This window comes from Lissotriton helveticus, chromosome 1_1, assembly GCF_964261635.1.
Source record: "Lissotriton helveticus chromosome 1_1, aLisHel1.1, whole genome shotgun sequence".
Taxonomy (NCBI): Eukaryota; Metazoa; Chordata; class Amphibia; order Caudata; family Salamandridae; genus Lissotriton; species Lissotriton helveticus.
Window position 1 is genome coordinate 1,821,054,792 of NC_136057.1, and position 19,550 is coordinate 1,821,074,341.

Below are 19,550 nucleotides of genomic sequence, written 5' to 3' on the forward strand. Positions count from 1 at the left end.
ATGTGTCATAGGCTTTTCATTGTTATAATTATCATATGGATTATTGTAAGTCTACGTTCACTTGTTTTTTACTAAACAAGAGGATTGTTTTTTATCAGACAATAGGATGGTCTTTTTATTTTTATGTTGTTCCGCTATCGTTTTGTTAACAATATTTTTATATTTTGAACATTTATTATTGTGAAAATGGAATTGTTTTGTGTCAGATTTTATCAAGAAAATGCCCTTCTACAACATCATTTATTGCATGGGGCTACAGGAAGATTCCACAGTGATACCTCATTATTAACATCACATCCAAGCATTTATGGTTAACATCTGTTTTTATTCTTTATCACCAAGAGATACAGTGCAAACGATAATGTAGGTATTACAATCATGAGACACAAACAATCTTAGGGGGATATTCACAAGAACTTATCACCGATTTATCCCCACCTTAACACATCAAAAGTGGAGATAGATTTAACACCCTATTCACAAGCTGATGCAAACTGCAGACATCATCTGTATTTCCGTGATAACTGCCCCAAAAATTATCTCCAAGGTGGACACCATCAACTAACCCTAATGAGATGAGAGTAGGTGTACCCATGCAAAAACACACGAAAAAACCACAACACCACTTTCACAACGAAATGAAAGATCTGCAATGCGAACCACAACCACGCGATAAGCCGCAGTAGCAGCAGCTATTTAACACCTGCCTCCTGCAGCAGGTCTAAAGCCAGGCGACTACCTGCAGTAGGCAACGGATCTCCACACAGCCATACCCAAAGAACAAACAACACCATTGACCTACTCATCATGTAGCTCGTAGCCCCAACAGGGCCACAATACCCACCACACCCACCCTCAGGACTGCCCCCCCTCAGTACCAGGACCACCACAGAAGCAGCGCAGAGTAAGACAGCAGACCTATCGAAAACGCACTAGTCTCACAGACCTAATGCCCGAGTAAGTCATTGCCCACTACAGGCTCAAAAGGACAACCATCATCTGCATCATGACCCACATAGCCCACAGGTTGACGGTCCCAACACAGCGGAGAACCAACATCCCTCAGCAGGCAAAGCTGCTGGTTATGGTGCACCTGTTGGCCTCTGGCAACTTCCAACCAACAACTGCCAGAGTTGAAGGGGTCTCACAGCCAGCCCTATCAAAGTTCATCACACCTGTTCTGGATGCCATCCTCAGCTTCATACCCGAGTACCTTCACTTCCCCCACACTGCGCAGGAACAGAAGGAGACCATGCAAGGCTTCTACGCCATAGCCGGATTCCCAGCCGTTTTGGGGGCAATAGACTGCACACATGTCCCACTTGTGCCCCCTGCGGATACACTGCACCACTACAGTAACGGAAAGCACACGCATTCCATCAATGTGCAGGCAATAGTGGACCACCGGGGACTTTTCACCAATGTTGTCGCAAACTACCCACTGGATTCAAGCAAGCCTGGCTGAAGACGGCTGAAATGCCAGAAACCGGTCCTAGGAAGCTTGTTTCCAGTCCAGTGAAGGCATGGCTTGGCAGTTCGGGCTGGACTGTTCCCATGAGGCACAGGGTCAGACTGATTTGTATATGGCCTTACCTGAACTGGGGTGACAGAGTGGGCTAAAGAACGGTGATGGATCTAACCCAGATCTGTTGACTGGGTATGAGTGTTTGATTGGTTCAGATGCTCCATCCATCATCACTCCCTTTTGTACCGCCTTGTTCGCCATAAGTTGGCAGGGTATACTCAAACGTGAGTCCCTTGCTCACTTTGCCACTGGATTCAAGCAAACCTGGCTGAAGACGGCTGAAATGCCAGAAACCGGTCCTAGGAAGCTTGTTTCCGGTCCAGGGAAGGCATGGCTTGGCAGTTTGGGCTGGACTGTTCCCATGAGGCACAGGTTCAGACTGATTTGCATATAGCCATGTCTGAACTAGGGTGGCAGAGTGGGCTAAAGAACGGTGATGGATCAAACCCAGATCTGTTGACTGGGTGTGAGTGTTTGATTGGTTCAGATGCTCCATCCATCATCACCCCCTTTTGTACGGCATCGCAAACTACCCAGGCAGTGTGCATGATTCCTGCATGTTCCAACAGTCTATCATCAAACTGCGCTTCCAGGATGGTACATATGGAATTGGACTGATTGTTGGTACGTGCCAAATCAACACACCACATACCTCAAAGCCACCATCACACAATGCACAATTGTGGGAATGCACACGTGACCAAACCACATACGACATGGCACTCAGCAATGCCACCTACCAGACGCGACAATACCAACCACTCCATCGTGATCTTGGCCTAGCCCTGCACACAATATAGCCATAACATAGCACTACAGCCACACAACAGCTGAACGTGTGTAGATGCGGAATGCTGCCATTGGGAAGGATGCAAGTGACCCATGAATGGCAATGAACACAATGACAAGTGAGGCGTGGATGTGCAGGATAGACATGGGTAGGCAAACCACAGATATGCCCATGCAGACCACAACTGCTGGTGACTGGAGAGTAGCGAACAGTGGACGCAACCATGTCACACCAGGCTGGATCTCAGATAGCGGAATTGTTGCTTGCTCCCCCCGTGTGCGTGAGCATGGTGGGTGGGCCCTGAGTACGCCGGGGTTGCACAGGGGTGTGGATAAAAACCCCATGGCGCAAAGCGTGGTTTCCCCCGGAAAAGCCAACGTCACTGACAGGGCGGCGCCTCGCAGTCCGCCACGAGGACAACACCATGAGCAGCGGGCCCGTGACCCTGTGTGCCTGCTGCACCCCAGGAGGCTGATACCCAGACTAGGCCTGCCCGCACCGGCACCCCAAGGCTGCACCGCTCACCTGCCGACACCGTCGTGTGTCAAAGAGGGCCCACCATGAGCCGTTGCAAGCTCCACGACCCAGTCCCGCAAACCCTGCAGCCTCCGCAGACCATCGCTGGTCTCCACGACGCTGGCCCACTTTACTCCTTTCTCATTGACATACTCCATTGGCGTCCCCTTCGTCACAGTGGGCCCCACATGTGGAACTGTGTCCTGAGTCCTGAATGGCAGTGACCCCAAATCTGAGGCAGCGGGGCCAGACTCCTTTTGATCAGTGAGGCATAATTTCATAAGGCAGGCCGTCGACTTGTGGTGCCACTAACCCTGTTCAATGCAAGCGGTGGCACATGTTGCCACTAACCCTGTTCAATGCAAGCCAGGGGCACTTGTTGCCACTAACCCTGTGCACCGTGAGTAACCATCAGCCTCCGGCGGAACATCATTGATGTCTGAGCCTGTGGCCTGGGGGTTATCATCAGCAAAGGGCAGGTACGGACTTGATGTCTGACATGAGTCTGTGGCATTCATATCCTACATGTTGCAGGACACAGCTGCCATGTGTCCTCTGCATCATTCCCTGGGGGTACCGCTTCCATTGTCCACCGAGTCACTCCGCGACCATCTCCTTCAACTTCAATGAGAACCTGCTCCATGCTCGTGACCCTACCCTAGTCTCCCGCAGGTCAGCGTCCAGTGGCGGTGGGCCCGTGTCAGCCCCTGTGCATCTGGGGCCACCAACCGTGTGTGACTCATGTAATCCCCCCTTGTTGTCCTGTCATTGCTTGTCTGAGTGCTTGATGACTGTTGGAGTTGTTGCCAGCACCAGCTACTCCCTGAGGGCTGGCTTACACTCACCCCACACACAGCCAGCACAGGCATCACTGGATTAGTGGGCCTGCCATCACATACTGCCGAACCAAGTATTGACTCTTTTCTCCCTGCACTGTCACAGGTGATCAAGGATATACAATCTGCCCTTGGATGATGACACCCCTCCGAAACCCGAACACACCTGCCCAGAGGCAGTACAATGCGGCCCACATATGCACCAGGGGCATCGTTGAATGCACATTTGGTGTGTTGAAGTCACGTTTCAGGTGCCTGGATGGCACAGATTCAAAGCTCCTGTACGGCCCAGAGATTGTGTGCAAGATGATTGCTGCATGTTGTGTCTTGCATAACATCTGTGTACGTACCAAGGCCCGATGGATCCTAGTTCCAAAAGTCCCGGACGTTGATGGGGACGATGGGGCAGGCGGCCCACATCGCACTGCAGCAGCGGCAGGAATTCACCCGTAGGAACACCATCATTGACAATTACTTCTCATGAGCATGTGATATTGTGGCCGTCCCTGGCAATCATGGGTCAGTACAAAATGTCAAAAAATACAGCATGTGTGAATAAAACATAATTGCAGTTTACAAGTTGTACTAGTACATTGTGATTTCACGGTTCCCTGCTGGGCCAGATGTGATTTGTCATGTGGTGCACGTTTGTGGCACTAGTTGTGGCTTGTGTTCTGTTGTGGAGGTGCTTCAGTTTGTACCGGGATGTTGCCAATGTCGAGTTGCACTCAAACTTATGTGCATATTCTGCATGATTGGTGATTAGCTCCTGCGGCTCTGATTTGTCTGCTACTGGTCCCTTTCATGCGGTGTACCTGTCAGTTCAGTGCTTCCATGGTGATGAGATGTTGCAGACTTGGGTAACTTGTGGTATTTGTCAAGTTGTGACACTTGGGCATGGTTTGTCCCCAGATGTGTCGTTGATGTCAAGGGTTGTTTGTGCAGATGGTTGTGTCCGTGTGTGACCTATTTCATTCCGGTTGTGGTCCGCACTCAGCCACCTCAGTGTTGTGCCGTGTACATTGTCATGGTGATTGGACAGCAGCCATGCTACTAATCATGTGGTGTCTCTTGCATTGTCAGTGTGTCTGTTTGCTGTGTTTTGCATGTGTGCATGTGCTGGTTGTATGCTTGTTGTTGTGTTCTGTGTGTGCCCTTTGGGCACGTGGCCTACGTGGGACTACTTGGTGTTTGTGTGTGTGCTGAGGTGTTCCAGTGAGATCAGGGACATGATCCTGAGTCATTGTGGATGTGCAATGTGCACTGCTTAGTTGTGCATGTGTGCCATTGGGCCCATCTCCCCGTCCACCCACTCCCTGGTCGGTGCACACCCTGTTGATGTGGTGTCGGGTCATGTTGAACAGTGTCCAGATCTCTGCCTCTTGCCTCCGTCTACCGCCTGGTGACTGTGGCTGTCATCTTCTCCATGTCATTCAGCTCCTGGTGTTCTGCTGGCCCCCTCCTCCGAGGTGCGTTGCTGCTTCCGTGTTGGCAGCGAGTTTCTACTTGGTTTTGCCATTCACATCAGTCCAGGGCCTCTTGTACTCTTCCATTGGCATCTACTGCCATGCGATGGCTTTCAGATGGTCCGAGGTGGTGTGCCATCTCGGCCTCTTTGTTGCCAATGACACGTTGGAGGTGATGTACAGTTGGTGGTGGTGTTCTGGCTCATCCGTTGCGGTACTCAGATTTTCCTGGCGACTGTGCCCCCTCTTCCTCTTCTCATTGGCCTTCCACGGGCCCTGTATTGCTGGGTGTTCCTCTGTGGGGGTTGTGGGGTTCATGTTGTCCTCTGCAGTGGGTCAGGGTGCATCCGTGGTACTCCGCAGCTGGTGTCGTTTTTTCAATGGCATTTCAATCTGCTGTTCTTGTGCTTTTTCATGCATTACGCGTGCTTATTGCTGGCCTCGCTCTGGTTGGCACTGTTTTCTTATCGCGTTTGGGCACATCACATGTTTTTCCGTGTTGTGGCTTGTTTTTTATCTCCGTCGCGGTGGTAGTATCACAGACATTGGCCGCGGTTTTGGCAGACTATCACATGCTACCGCCTTGTTGGGAATTCCACGTTAATGTGGGGTTATTTTCCTGCAACCGGCTGTGATGTGTAAAGGTGCATTAGCTTTTTTTGGTGATGTCTAGCACACATTCTTGTAAATATACCCCTTGGTGTACAGAAGTAGCAAACAATTAAACAGAACACCCGCAATCCCTCCCCCTCCCCCAAACCACTAAAGATGCTTCTGTAACAGTGTGATGTCGTAGTGTTAGCTATGTATTCATGAAGGAGTCTCACTGCTGGTGGTGGAGGCCAATTCTGACAATTGTAGGACACGGAGGTACTTGGCACAAGTCAACTCTCTAAATTCTTGTGTGAGGAGGGATATGTACGGGTGCCAAAGTTTCCCATAGGATGTCCCTTGATTGATGAGGGAGATGGTGAGCCTCTCCATCCCTAGGATAATCCAAAGGTGGTGAAGCCAGGCCAAGTGTGTGGGTAGGTATGCCATCTCCCAGTGTGATAAGATATTTTGAATAGCTGCCCCAGGGCTAAGCCAATCTGCTTCCCCGTCTGGATTTCAGGGGGTAGGTTAGTGGGTTAGATAACCCTAAAAGTGTGTAGGAAGGAAATCTAGGGATATGTGTGTCCAAGTGTTGATCGAAGTCGTTGAGCACTTGTGACCAATAGGCTTGAATGTGTGGGCAGTTCCACAGTAGATGTACCAATGCCCCCCCCCCCCCATGTCACACCCCCTCCAGCAATTCGCACTATTGCTCGGATCGATCTTGTGTAAGTGCTCAGGAGCCAGGTACTAATACATAGGCACTTTGGTGAGTGTTTTGGTGAGGGCTGTGTTGCAGGTGGTATGACGGGCCCGGTAATATATATCTTCCCATTTCTTACTGGTCAAGGGTCTCCGCAGCTCCCTCTCCCAACGAGATTCATTAGATTTGTAGACATGCCTAAAGGGCTAGGTGAGGAAGGTGTAGAGGACTGAGACCAGTCTTTTTTTGGGGGGCCTTAGAAACCAGCCATTTTCGTATGGGATGAGGTGTCTCAGCATTGTTATCTTATTGTCAGGTTATAGGAAGTGTAGTCGGTCTGCCCCAGGAATAGCATAGTCTGTGCGTTATTGCATAAAGGGGATCACCCTTTATTTGTCCAACATATGTCCTGCCGAACAGCAGAAAGGCTGATGCCATTTGGGAAATGGCCCTAGACTGCTGCCTGGTAGGAAGTCCAGAATATTGAGCAGGGGTGTCAAAGGAGAAGGAAAAGAGGCTAGGCCATATCTCGTGGTTCACCGGTCCAAAGCCTCCAACATCAATTTTGTGAGCAGGTAAAGATAACGATGTGCGCTGAATTTAAAAAGGGGATCTTCCACAGGGATGTGCCAGCCACCGCATGGTCCTGGAAGAGCAAAGTGTTGTTCTGACTCATCCCTGTTTCATTCTACCAGGTATCGTAATTGGGTTACCTGGTAATAGAGTTGAAGGTTTGGTATCCCAAGACCCCTGGCATTCGAGGGTAGGTAGCTAACTTCTCTCCTCATCCGAGGTCATTTCCCAGTCCAGACAAAGTGGTGCAACTCTGATTGTAGGTTGGGGATCATCCCTTTTGGAGGAGCTAGGGGAAGTGTCTGAGACAGAGACAGGATTTTTGGTAAAATTGACATTTTAAAGGCTATGACTCTTCCCAGCCATGAATCTTGTGCAGCCACCATCGGGCTCACTCGGCTTTAAGGTGGCTATGTAGGGATTGGTAGTTAAGGAGTGAGGTTGTTTGGAAAGTGGAGGCCAGCGTGATCCCCAAGTAAGGGATTGTCAATGTTGCCCACTAAATGGTGTATTGTGCAGCAAGATGAGTTTCGAGTGCAGGGGCCATCAATAGATTCAAAGTCTGAGACTTGGCCACCTTAACTCTGAATCCTGAGGCAAGACCAAATTATTCTAATTCAGCCATGAAAGCCACAAGGGACACCCCCGAGCGGACCACAGTTGCCAGCACATTATCTGCATGTAGGCTGATTTTATGTTGCACCCCCCGAAAGTGGTCTCAACAATGTTGGGGTTATTGCAAACTCTTTGGGCCATGGGCTCCATATATAAGGTGAACAGCAGGGGGGACAAGGGGCACCCCTGCTGAGTCCCCAAGCTAATTATAAAGGGCACAGAGATAGTCATTCACCCTGACCGACGCCATGGGGAGGTGGTATCAATTTAGCACCCAAGCTTGGAACCTCCCTGTGATGCCTAAGTGGGCTAGGACTTGTTCTAGGAAAGGCCACGGAATCATGTCAAATGTCTTCTCCACGTCAATAGCTAAAAGCATATATTCTCCAGGGGAAAAGAACCCTGATAGGAGTGTCCCTCATAGTCTGAGAGGAAAAAGCCAATAAGTATCCCTATTAGCACCTACTGCATGGTGTGGAGAACAGTGTTGTGGCCCAATGAGCCAATCAGTACAGTGAGTGTTCCACATCGTAGTGGCCGTGAACTTGAGTGGGTCCCCCAAACAGACAAAAACCCCTGTGAAAACAGTTAACAAGCAAATATACCGTTCCAAAGGTCTAAGTGTCAGTGAGAGGGTCAAATCATGGCTCCTACCCCCACAGTGCAGCTTGTAATTTTACTTGCCCTGCTGCGTCACTAAGAGCTTGTTTTAGCCAATGCCCCAGGAATTGAGTCCAACGCAGCTTGTTGTCCCTTGGCAATTGTGACTGAATCTGGCCAAGCTTATCTCCTCCCTGACCCATGAGAATGCCACAGAGGATGGCCTTAAGCCACGTGGGTCCGGGATGCTCAGGATGAAGCGTCTTCTGGTGGTAGCTCAAACCCCAAAACCTTGCATGTCTCTTCTAGTGACCGTAGTTGAAAGTTTCCTCTCCAGGCTTAAGATGAAGCAGAAAGGGTGCCCCCATGAGTAAGCCACTCCAATGTTCCTGAAGCTGACCTGACCTGGTCAGTGCCGGTCGCTCCTCCCGCCGCGTGGCCCACCTGCGTGTGCCCAGTCCCCGTTGCCGCCGCCACTGCCGCCACTGCCGGTAACTGTTTGTTTTTGTTGGATTGTAATTGTATTTGTGCCAGTACTCTGTTGGATTGTAATTGTATTTGTGCCAGTACTCTGTTGGATTGTAACTGTATTTGTGCCAGTACTCTGTTTCTCCCGCTGTTGTGCCCTGTTGTGCCCTGATTGCCACTGTTGTGCCCCTGACTGGTTTGTCCGCTCCATCGCCGTTTTTCTCCCGCTGTTGTGCCCCTGACTGTTTGCCTGCCCCCTGTTCGTCACTGTTGTGCCCCTGATTGTTTCTCTGGTATCTCCGTCCTCCCGCTGATCCACCCCACTCCCTGCCACTGCTCCCCCGCGGCCCCACCCCTGCTCCTTCAGCCTCACCTAGCATCGCTACCCTCCCCACTCGCCACCCCGCTCCCGCTTCCCACCTGCTCCTCCCTCGCTCCGCCCCCTCCACTCTCCATTTATGGCAGAGTACACGCGTACGCGCAGCGGGCGCGCCGATTGTGCGCCGAAGGCGCGCCAAAGGCAAGCCCGTCTGCGCCTGTCCGTGCCTGGACGGCGCCCAGCGCCAGACCCCCTGGTCCCCGCAGATGCCATCCACCCACCGGACGTACGACGCCGCCACCCTGAGAGGACTCAACACCAGACGCCTCCCCGGCTGCCACCAAGCCACCCCAGGACGCACCCACGGACCCTTCACCTGCCAATCCTGCAAGTTCGCCTGCATCCGGACCTGCAACCCACCCGCACCCGCCAAGCCAAGCGCCAACCGCAACCACCTGAAGTGCATCCTGCTCAACACCCGCTCCATCCACAGACACGCCGTGGAACTCTGGAACCTGCTCGACACCACATCCCCGGACGTCGCCTTCCTCACAGAGACCTGGATGAACGCCTCCTCAGCACCCGACATCGCCATAGCCATCCCGGACGGATACAAGATCTCCCGGAGGGACCGCGTCAACCAGACAGGAGGAGGCATCGCCATCGTCCACAAGAACACCATCCGCATCTCGACAAACTCCGAAGACACCCTCACAGCCGCCGAACATCTCCACTTCCAGATACACACAGACCCCAAGACCACACTCAGAGGCACCCTCATCTACAGACCCCCAGGACCGTGAACACAATTCAGCGAAGACATCGCAGACTTCATCAGCCCACACGCCCTCACCTCCGCTGACTACATCCTCCTAGGGGACCTCAACTTCCACCTGGAGAACAACAACGACAACAATACCACCACCCTACTGGACAACCTCGCCAACCTCGGACTCAAACAACTGGTGAACACCCCCACCCACTACGCCGGACACACGCTCGACCCAATCTTCTCCTCGAGCAAGCACATCTCCTTCAGCCACTCCACCGGACTCCACTGGACAGACCACAGTTGCGTCCACTTCAGCTTCAGAAAGACCACGACTCACCACCACCCGCAACAGGTTCCCCGTAGGAGCTGGAACAAGATCACCACCGACCAGCTCACCACATCACTGAACCAGAACCCTCCCGCCAGATCAACGGACCCCAACCAAGCAGCTCTCAACCTCGCACAGTGGATCACCAACTGCGCCAATGAGCTTGCACCACTGAAAACCCATCCCAACAGGCCCGGAAACAAGAAAGCCCCGTGGTTCAATGACAACCTCAAGAACTCCAAGAAGAACTGCCGCACCCTCGAGAAAGCCTGGCGAAAGAACCCGTCCACAGACAACATGACCGCCCTCAAGTACGCCACCCGCAAACACCACCAGCTGATCCACACCACCAAGAAGACAGCATTCAAGGAACGGCTAGACAACAACGCACACAACAGCAAGGAGCTCTTCAGCATCGTCAAAGAGCTCTCCAACCCCAGCGCCGGAAACAACGACGTCACTCCCTCACAAGACCTCTGCGACTCACTCGCCACGTTCTTCCACAGCAAGATCGCAGACATACACAACAGCTTCGACGAACAGACCACACACCCCACCACAGAACCGACGCCCCCCACCACCACCCTCCGCGACTGGTCCCCAGTCAACACCGAAGACATCATCCACACGATGAACACCTCCACTCCGGATCACCAACCGACCCATGCCCTCACCACGTCTTCAACAAGGCCGACTTCGTCATCGCACCCCAACTTCGAGACATCATCAACTGCTCCTTCGACACCGCCACCTTCCCGGAGAGCTGGAAACATGCCGAACTCAGCGCCCTCCTGAAGAAACCATCAGCAGACCCCACCGACCTCAAGAACTACCACCCCATCTCGCTTCTCCCGTTTCCTGCCAAAGTCATTGAGAAGGCCGTCAACAGACAGCTGGCCGCCTTCCTCGAGAAGAACGGATCCCTCGACCACTCACAGTCCGGCTTCCGAGCCAACCACAGCACCGAGATCGCCCTCATCGCAGCCACTGATGACATCCGAACCCAGCTCGACAACGGGGAAACAACGGCCCTCATCCTCCTGGACCTCTCCGCAGCGTTCGATACTGTCTGCCACCGCACCCAAGTACAACGCCTCAGCAACATCGGAATCCAAGAGAAGGCACTGGAGTGGATCATCTCATTCCTCGCCGGACGAACCCAGAGAGTCCGCCTCCCCCAGTTCAGATCTGAGGCCACCGAAGTCATCTGCGGCGTACCACAAGGATCATCACTCAGCCCCACCCTCTTCAACGTGTACATGAGCCCCCTCGCAGCCATCGCACGCCAACACAGCCTCAACATCATCTCCTACGCCGACGACACCCAGCTGATCCTCTCCCTCACCAACGACCCCGCCACCGCAAGAACCAACCTGCAGGAAGGGATGAAAGAAGTAGCCGAGTGGATGAAGAACAGCCGCCTGAAACTGAACTCAGACAAGACGGAAGTCCTCATCCTTGGATTGTCACCATCTGCCTGGGACGACTCATGGTGGGCCCCGGCCTTAGGCAGCGCACCCAAACCAATGGACCACACACGCAACCTGGGCTTCATCCTGGACTCCTCCCTGTCAATGACCAGACAAGTCAACGCCATCTCGTCTTCATGTTTCAACATCCTACGCTTGCTCCGAAAGATCTTCCGGTGGATCCCCACCGAAACCAGGAAGACGGTCACCCAGGCACCTGTCACCAGCTGACTGGACTACGGAAACACCCTCTACACTGGAACCACAACCAGACTGCAGAAAAGACTCCAACGCATCCAGAACGCCTCCGCACGACTCATCCTGGACATCCCCCGCCACAGCCACATCTCCGGACACCTGAAAGACCTGCACTGGCTCCCCGTCAGCAAAAGAATCACGTTCCGCCTCCTCACCCACGCACACAAAGCCCTCCACGACCGAGGCCCCAGGTACCTCAACAACCGCCTGACCTTCAACATGCCAACCCGCCAACTACGATCGACCAGCCAAGCCCTCGCCGTCGTTCCACGCATCCGAAGAGCCACCATGGGAGGAAGATCCTTCTCCTACCTGGCAGCCAAGACCTGGAACTCCCTCCCCACCCACCTCCGTCTTACCCAAGACCACCTCTCCTTCAGGAAGCAACTCAAAACCTGGCTGTTTGAGCAGTAGCGGACCCCCCCCCCCCCCAAGCGCCTTGAGACCCTCCGGGTGAGTAGCGCGCTATACAAATTGCCTGATTGATTGATTGATTGAAGTCACTGGTGGGAAGGCTCATCTCTTTTGCAAAGTAGATGTTGCCAGGTCCTGAAAAAGGGTAGGGTTTTGGTCTTGGAAGGTGATGGGATGCTTCTCCTGGGCCTTGCCTAGAATATCCTCCTTCAGTTGGAAATCATGGATGCATTCCAGGATGTCTGCCGGTGGGGTTGTCTGCGTGTGTCTAGGGCCTACCCAGTGGGCCCGATCCATTTGTATTTCGGTGGTCAGTGGTGCATTGAGAACTGCACGGAAGAGATCTGCAATATAGCCATCGAGGTCTTTGCCTTCTTCCTTAGAGGCAATACCCCTGATCGGAACATTGCTCCAGTGCGATCTGTCCTCGAGATCCTCCGCATACTCCTGTAGATCCAGTTGTTGGTCATGGAGGTGAAAGATTTCCTGTTGCAACAGTTCAATATCTTCCACATAGCTGTTGTTGTCGTCCTCTTGAGTAGCTACGTGATCTCCCAAAGAACCAACATCTCTCCTGAGTTCTCTGATATCACTGGAGAGGTCCTTCTTGACTTTCTGTAGGTCTTACCGAAGGGACCTGAACAAGGACTCGAGGAAGGAGCATGTAACTGGTTACTCCGGGTTCTCTGTCTGCATCATGGGTGGAGTAGTGGATGTAGAGGGGCGATCCCCAGAAGTTGCCCCGGCCGGCCTGGAGAGCATCTACTTAACACTGCAATCCTTCTTGGCTCTAGCCGTAGTCATTGCCAGGCAGACTGGTCAGAGTTACAAGGGGTTCTGTGTGTATGTGATAGTCTCCAATGCAATGGGTGTATCAGGCAGTGGCAGTTCCCCCGGGTGGCACTCCTTCTCTCCGACGCCATCAGTGTCTTCCCTCTGTGGGCCATGGATCAGTGAAGTCTATTATCAAGCCCTAGCCCAGGTGTATGCCCTAGACGGCCGCGCAACATGACCAGTTAATGCTGGAACAGAGCTAGAGTCAACCCAGTGCCTCCAGGGGCTTTCCCGCGAAGTGCCGATCTGCGCTTCACCCCAGGGGATGCTGCAGATTGGTAAACTCAGTCCGCTTATGGCACGCCACAGCTAGCAGGCCGAGTAGTTCACTGCTGCAGCCCTCGGCTCCGCCGGGTCGATGCTTTTCACTAGGCAAGGTGTTACTCAGTGCGTAGGCTCCGTTCCCACCAGTTCCAGGGGGTGGGCTCTTGATTGAGCAGTCAATGCAGCCAAGGCGGTCCTATTCAGGTCTCTGTTTCAGACCTCCACCACAGGGCCTTCCCTTTGGTTTGTACGCCTCACCTGGCTGGCGTGCCAGCATCCTGGGCACCCATGACCGGAAGGCCCCTTGGCCGCTCCTCTGCTACTGCAGGACAACAGTGTTCTCTGGCAGTCTGCTCTGCCCAGTTGCATCGGGTAGGTCAGGCGGTCATTGGTCCTAACTGGGGCTGAATCATTCTCCCCAGAAAACGCGGTCTGGATCATCTCCTGTACACAGACCTGTGTCCACTAGGCCCGGGCAGTAAGCTCCTGTCTCATTGCTGGGATTCCCGCAGCGCCAGCAGCCAGAACCGCTACTCACGTTTTGAGATTGAAGCCATCTGCTAGCGCAGGGTGGGGCAGCCACAGCGGGCAGCCTGTCAGGGCCGGCGCCTTCCTTCTCAGTTGGCTTCCAGTGCACTCGCTCCGCAGCATGGGGGGCGGTGCCCCGGCATCAAATCAGGTCTCAAGGGGGCTCTGGAGCAGTTCTACACACCCCGCACTACAGCTGTTCATACCAGGGCGGAGATGTGAAGCTATGGCAGCGGATACAGGCGGCAGAGCCAGAGAAACAAAGAAGGACGTCTCAAGCAGCCGCCACCTTGGCCACGCCCACACATCCAAACATTTAAGTACAACACAGAGTCTAAGTCGGTTTACTGCATCTCAGTGTCTAGAATATCAGCATGCATAGGAGTACACATAACAGGCAAACAACATGTTAAACTGTTAAATGATTCCAGTTGGTTTAATTCTATTAAAGTATTGCTTGCGGTATTACTAGAATCTAACCAAGACCCACTTTGGGTGGGTAAGGGCCGATCGAGGTCTCAACAGGGCAGTCCGTTGGGCACATCAATCTCTGGAGACATCATCCTTCACCGAGGTGACTTCATAGCTAACAGAGGTGGAAGGGTGACCTATTCCTGAGTTTCTGTAAAAGCTGCAATTACCTCTCTCTATTGTGCCATCAGGGGCTCTTTACGCAAGCCTCTATGTTCCTCCATTTTTAGAACCGCTCCTTCTGCCATTGCCAAGGTCTCCACACCTTTCTCCCACCTAATATGAGGTGGGCCTTCTGGGACTTCTAATAGTAGTTCAAGATCCCTGCAGGGTACACTCGGAGCTGGGCCTACAAATCTATTACCATCCTTCCTTGCTGGTCATCAAGCATATAAACTAAGCAAACACATTTCTGTAGTTTTCATATCCTGCCTACTTAGGGTTCTCTCCAGCTCAGATGTGACCTGTGACCGAAAGCTGACAATCACTGGGCAATTCAATACCATGTGTGCGAAATCAGCACCAACAGGTGCACATCTAGGGCAACTCAGATTGTCAACCTGAATTATCCCATTCAACCTATGGGGCGTGAGGTCCTCATGTGAAAATAATTAGATTGTGAGAGCTTGGAAACCGTGTATGTATGTAGGCTCAAGAGTCTACTCCCACTGTCTGTCTCTGATCTGCCCATCGGGAATGTCCTCCCATTTGACACTTACATCTTGCAGGCTATCAGAAATTGTGGACACCAACATCTTATATAGCCAGGAAATCAACCGGTGCCCATTACAGAAGGTAAGTATAGTCTGCACCAGTTCGTTCAACTGAGGCTCAAGTCTTGTCTCTCTTATCATGTTATGTAGTGCCTGTGCTACCACTCCATACACCAAGAATTGTGCACTATAGGTAGCCCATTTTCGATTACCAAGCTGTCCTTGCTCCTAAGGGCTCCGACAGAATAAAAATCCCCAAGGGTCTCCATCTCTGCAACTGTCCAGTCTTTCATGTTTCTGGCTGTCAAGTATCCTCCCCTTGACATGGTTAATTCACTAAAGGCAGTGCTGAAGCATACAACGTGTCCCCCTCGGCTCTACTTTATTGGCCATTTCTAGCAGCAGGGGCTTTTGGCAAGAAGTTTTGGTTTCCTGGCCAGACCTAGTTTTGCCCCCATCAAAAGTGCTGCCAGAGCCGCCGCCTTTAAGAGTTATCTGAATAGTATGTTCCCAACGCGACCTTCACTCCTCCCCATTACCTTTATTTCTTACCCTGCTATGCCCAAGAACTCTCAGAAACAGAGCATGTTGTCCGAGGCGTAGCCTTTTTGTTCACAACAAACCAGGTAATTCATCTCATACTAATAGGAGAAACCATCCAGTTTGGACATATATAAAATTATTCACAGCATCATGCTTTAGCCGCATCAACCTGTCAAAGGCATTAAGTAAATTAGGCACAACATTACACTTGCATTTGAGTTTGGACGTACATTTTAGCAGCAACAACATTAACCCTGGGCGTAGTTTGCGTAGCAGCACAACATGTAGCTTCACATAGTATACTTTGAACTACATGTAGTACTGCATAGTGTAGCTGATGGCATTGTGTATTTGCATACACTGGGAAATGATTGCAAATGGCATCCTGCACAGTGCCAGTTATGATAAAATAAATATCTCTATTTTTATATGCTTAAGAGCATATAGTACTTTCACAAAAGTGAAACTGAAAAATTAGCAAGCAGTGAGAGACGTGATGATTTTGGGATCCTCCCTAACCTAGGGGGAGTAACAAGCAGATGCCTTGAAAACAAAAAGCACATCTTATTGAACGATTCGGTGGTGGTCCCATCATCATAGGACCACCTCAAGCACAGTTATTGGCAAAAAAACATTCCCAACCAAATTCCCTGCAAAGCATTATGGGATGAGATTAGCAGTGGGCAGTGAATATTATATAGTATCCAATATCAAAATAATTACAAAAAGAGTTGCAGTTCAACTGGTGGTTACTAGATGTCCCTCACGAGTCAAATGCAAATGCTTGATGAAAGGGGTTCAATGGTTTTGCATTTCAAGTTTCAATCTTTATTTCGGCCAATATGACCATCAAAGATATACAAAAGACATATATGAAACAATGTAAAAACCATCGAAGTACGGCAGCAGCACATAATGTACAATGTACAATCATTCCACCCTGCAAGAAAAACCATACATTTAAACATTTTAGTGTTAAAATTAAGTGGAAAACTGGGACTTTAAAATACGGGTGCGAGTATGCCAAACATTTGTAAGAAATTTAGCCAATGCGAACACCGTTGGTCCCGCGACATCGGTTTTTAAAATTCTGTACATCGGGAGATACTCCCTACAACCCAAGTTTCTGATGAGTGGTAGGAGCCAATGTTTCCTGGCGGTCTTGTATGTTGGACAAAACAAGACCACATGTAGATCAGTTTCCTCATCACAAGTGCAAGCCGGGCAATGCTTGGTAGAGGGCGGTGTAGACCAGGAACTAGTGTAAGACCGCAGAGGCAGTGTGCCATATCTCCATTGGAGAAATAGCTTCCTGGCCAGCACGGGAGTCATGCCATCCAGAACCCTCTCCAGCCTGTATGAGTCCTTGCTTTGCGTGAATACAGATGTTAATGACCCTTCACCCTGGGAATCTAAGACCATAGCTAGTTTCTGCTCGTGATACGCGTTGGCCAAGGCTCTTCGTGGGATCCTTAATGAAGCATTAGCTGGATCAGACCATAGGTCGGGGAGTCCCAGTCTAGTACAGGCCTTTTTTATATATTTTATCCAGGGGATCTGTAAAGCTTTGGGGTGGGTTAAGAACTCCCTCAGTTCCGCCCTGTAGGTACAAAGTTCTTCCCTGCTCCATAGCCTTCTCCAGAAGGCTATGGGTCTGAGACCCAGTTCATCTGCTATTGGTCTAAGTCCCAGGTCCATCCTCAGGGGGAGGAGTGGTGTACTAGACGGGAGTGCAACTATCTGTCTAATAAAGTTGTTCTCAGTTATAGACAGACTCTGGGAAGATGTATGGCCCCACATTTCCGCCCCATACATGACAGCGCCCCTGGCCTGTGCCTTATAGATCTGGATGACCGGCCCCAATGGTCGATATGTGGAGCTTTTCATCATCCGAGCGATGCCGCCAGTGGTCTGCACTAATTTGAGGTTAGCCCTAGTCTGGTGTGTTCCCCACGACATGGTTTCATTCAGCGTTACCAAACAGCTTCTGGGGCACGTCGATTAAGCTGATTGGTCTGTAATTGGCTGGGAGCAGGGGCGAGCCCTTCTTGAATATGGGGACCACCTCTGCCCCCAGCCAAGTGCTCGGGACTTCCATACCATGCAGGACTGCATTAAACACAATGGCCAGGTAGGGGGCCCATACATCGGGCTCCTGCTTAAACAGGTCCCCAGGGAGACCGTCCAATCCTGGCGCCTTTCCAGAGGTCAATCCTGCAATTGCTGCCTTAACCTCTCCCACTGTCATCAATTCCCATTCATACTTTGCCAATCCATTACCGATGGCAATCGCAGTTTCTCCCAGCTCAGAACTATAGAGAGACTGGAAGTGTTCCTTCCACACCCCTGCTGCAATGTTTGGCTCTATTGCCGAATGGAGGCTCCCAGACCCACCATTAACTACTCGCCAAAACATTCGGTAGTCTCTTGCTTCGAGAGAGCTAGAAAGCTCCTCCCATTGGTTCTCCTCCCATTCAATTTTAGCGTGGGCAACTAATTTTTTGTATATCCGTCTACTTTCTCGTAGCTTCTCTCCGCATGTTCCCTCCTTGATGCTTCTGAGGAGTTCTCCCTTTGCCTTCCTGCAGGCTGCATTATACCATGGGGTTTTATGGTGCTGCCCCCTGCTCGTATTCATTACCTTACCAAAAAGCTCTGAGGCCGCTCCTTTTATAAGGTCCTCATGTGCCTGAAATAATGTGTTATGGGAATCTTTGTTGCCCACATCATTAGCTAGATCTCCCACTTTTTCCAAAATTGGAATTAGTCCTGCGTAGAGCCTCGGGAGTTTCGCTTGGCTCGCTACTAGTTTTTCCCACCTGATTCTTCTCCTGTTGTTGCCCAGTAAAAGTTCGGGCTTGTTATCCTCCTTGTTTAAAATAGAGGGTTCTAAACCAGGGTGGATGAGATCTAGTTCTAGGGCATTGTGGTCACTATCTAGTCTTTCAGTAACCCTGAAGTCCAAGATAGATGACCAATTCTCTATCTGTACAAGGGCGTAGTCCAAGCGGGACTCTCTTCCCACTTTATTGTAGGTGGGTCTGCTTGGTATATCAGACTTAACACGCCCATTGCAAGCTCTGATTCCATACTTTAGGGTTAAGGCTGTGACCTGCAGTGCTACAGGTGTCCATGCCTTCGGGGTAGGCGCTACTACAGGAGGTACTGCCCACCTTGACTCTTCTTCCGAGGGAAAACCCTCTAGAAGGCCAGCCAGTGGCTCAAAATGAGAATTTAAATCGCCTCCCACTACATAGGGTATGTCCCTTGGGATTTCAGATAGATAAGCTGAAAGCTCATCAATGGTGGGAGATTCTCGCGACACTCCCACTGGTCTGGTGTAGATATTTATCAAGGCAAGTTTTGCTAGGTTCGGCCAGGCCAGTAAAACCACTAAAATATCATCCGATGGGACCGGTAACCGTGAAGCCTGGCACCCTAGGTGGGATGCCACCCAAGTTGTAAGTCCGCCTGAAGGGCGGCCCTTGCCCTCCCACCTAGCCGGGATAGAAAATGACAGGTAGCCCTGTTGGCTATATTATTCCCTTGCCCAGGTTTCCTGGAACATACAGACATCCCCAGTCTTAATATAAGTTACCCAATCATGTGAGTTCAGCTTATTGGCTAGGCCGGCCACGTTCCACCAAATTAGTCTCAGGTGCGCCGGGACAGCTACAGGGGGGATTATAAAAATAGAAATGGGAGGGGAACCGATGCCCGATATTACACCAGATGTTACATCAGGACCATTGTCGGTAGTAGGTTTATTTGGATCAGGTGATTCACTAAAACCGTTGCCTGGAGTCACAGGGATTAGGTCGGGATTTGAGGACAGTCAATCGACCCCATCCAGTCCATTCAGGCAATTAAATGGGTTATAGTCAATAAAGGGTGTATCTGGAGGTCGATAGACAGGTCGTACATCATACCCCCTGTGTCTGGATCTCCGTT